The following is a 2,895-nucleotide window of genomic DNA, read 5'->3' as shown; positions in this document are numbered from 1 at the left end:
TTCTGATGGAATATATATTGCATGAGATTTGAGAGAGTGCAACTTTGAATTAGTGTGCGGTTTCGCAATGTGTGTTTTTTTATATTTTTGCAAACTCACGACTCTTAAGACTTTGTGTATGTTTTCATTACTAATGTAGCATTGAGCTTTTAGCATAGTTCTCAGTATAATATTCTGATAAGTATGGAGCTTTATAATTATGGATGGAGCAGCATTGTTATAAATAACAGCTATAAAGTAGTATAGGTTTTATATGAATACATTTGAAGCAGGTCGAGACCAAGATTCATTGATAATGGATATTGGTATATACTGATATATACGTGTCCCTTTATGCCGAAAGAAACTATTTAAAAGTTAGACGGATTCGAATAGCAAAGAAAGGACAAAGACAATTCTAAATTATTTAAGACTCATACTTGATCGTATAATTTTATTTTGACATTACAATCACAAAATTAAAACTTTATAATCACACTTATAAGAAAAATATGGTATTTTTTGAAATAATTTTTTGAAGTAAGATTGGCATATAGGTATTCTTGGGCCTAGAATGTCTAACATTGATTTTAGAAATTCTGTCTTGAAAAGATTTTAAAAATCTTTATTTTTACCACAAATGAGTCAGTCGAAATATATGTAAAATATATGTAAAATAGTTGGTAACGCCGAATGTTGACAGCGTGGGGTAGACAAAGGTAGAATATAATGAATTTGTTGAGTTTTGGCGAATGAACGAATTTCAAACAATGGATAATACTATATGTTGAATTAATAAGAATAAGCAATACTTGTCCCGTATCTATATATACTTCAAATATGATTCCCTTTAATATTAAAACTATGTCACTATAATTTTCTAATAAGAGTGAAGTCAAAAGTACTACTTATGATTAGTTTATAAATATAGCAATTTTCATATTTACTTCACAGTCACAAGACAAGCAAATATTTTAAAGATTCTTAATTTTAACTGTAGGGTATGTGACAAACAAAAATAAATCAAAATACAAGAGAATAAATAATAATAAAAAAAGTTGAAGAGTGAAGTGCTTGTAATCACATCTTCACATACATGAGATACATTAGATTCCAAACGGAATTCATGTCAGAGCAAAAAGCTTTTATAAATTTTTATGCTTTTGCTTTGTGATTATGTGAAATGCCGCAAGTATTCAAATTCATCTCAAACTCAAAAACAGACAAATTTTTTATAATAAAACATTTCGCATTATTCGTCATAGAAACCTAATAGTAGATATACTCGTAGTATTGATGCATGAGTACAATACAAATTATTATCTGCGAATAGCAAATTGTCGAGGCAAATTATATATGTTTTAGTCGTTTCTGTAGTTTGTTGGTTGCGCTTTCAGCTACAGTGGCTTTATGATATTATATTTTAGAAAAAATTAACACTCAAAAGAATTAATAGAATTATCTTATTCACTTTTGTAAGTAATATTGAAACTTTATAAGGAAATAGTGCTTTTACGATTAATATAAAATCCTCTAAGTGATGCCTGTAGAAGATATAGGTACGTATATATTAAAAAGTAGTACTTATAGGACTCTGCATTGAGAATACTTTTCCCAGCTTTTAATTCACCCATTGGACTTTATAATGCCTAAGAAAAAGTATATAGAGAGAGTATATGAATAGTTTATAAGATCAGGCATTTATAAATGATTAGATAATGGGAGAAATTGCCACTTGAAGTGGGATTTGCCATATTATCTGCCACAGCATTACTTATATTATAAATAGTTGAATATTGTAAAAAGATTTCAAGGTACTTAGTTGAGAAATGAAATGAAGGATGGTCATTCTAAAGTATCTCATTCTGCCTTTATTCTACGTATATATTTCCTTATTTTTTAGTTGATAAGTAAGATTAAGAATGCTCATTCTCAAATAATTGAACCCACTGCCTTTGTTATATTTTTTTAATTTTCTCTTTTATAAGTGAGAGGTAAAGAATACTCATGTATATTAACTTAGACCCTGCTTTTATTCTATTTATCTTCTTTATTGTGTGTAAGTTTTGGTGACCTTTTTATAAATCACGTTCAAAAGCACAAATGGAATATCAATTTTAAAGACTGTTTCATTTTACATGCCAATGGAAATAAAGATATTCATAATTCATTTATAACTTCGAATATATTCGTATGCGACAATCTTTAAAGTTACTCCATCAGTTGAAAAGTTACGCAGATTCTGTTAAAGGAATATGTCAAAGGTTCTGTTTGTATTTTTTCAAAATATTGGACAAAAGAGGTTTTTCATATTTCTGAACAATTAATTCTTTTATGTCCATTGTTTTACTTTTGACAGCAGAAAATAACGTCAATGCAAAAGAATGATGAAACTTAAGGGTTTTATTGACGCACTATTTTTATTTATGTCAACGTTGTAGTATAGATATTGATGATATCGAGTGACTTGATAACTCAAACACTACATAAATTTAAAAAACAGTTTGAATGTGTCTATAAATTCAAGTTAAAAGAGGTAGCAAAAAAATGTAAGGGCTATTGAATATATATAGATTTAGCTGCTGGTGTAGTTAGAATCAAATGTGATCGATTTAAGGTAACAATGCGCTGATGCTTCAGAGTGATGTTTTAATACATTTAATACGAACACATTATTGGTCCATTTGTTCTGAAACAAATCTGTATTCAGTCGAGTGGACCGCTATGAGCAGTTTCTTCTTAAGGTTTGGTCATTATCGAATCGACTATTACCAGTATCTGTATAAAATAATAACTATAGGTAAGACTTTTAACTCGAGGGAAGCACTGATAGCTCAAATAGAAAGTTATTTTGAAGGTATTAGTAAATTTTTTTATAAGAACGATATAGAAATGTTAGAACGATGTTGAAATGTT

The sequence above is a fragment of the Teleopsis dalmanni genome, chromosome 1 (assembly GCF_002237135.1).
Source record: "Teleopsis dalmanni isolate 2A chromosome 1, ASM223713v2, whole genome shotgun sequence".
NCBI lineage: Eukaryota > Metazoa > Arthropoda > Insecta > Diptera > Diopsidae > Teleopsis > Teleopsis dalmanni.
The sequence above is the reverse complement of the archived record's forward strand: the minus strand, read 5'-3'. Positions refer to the sequence as shown.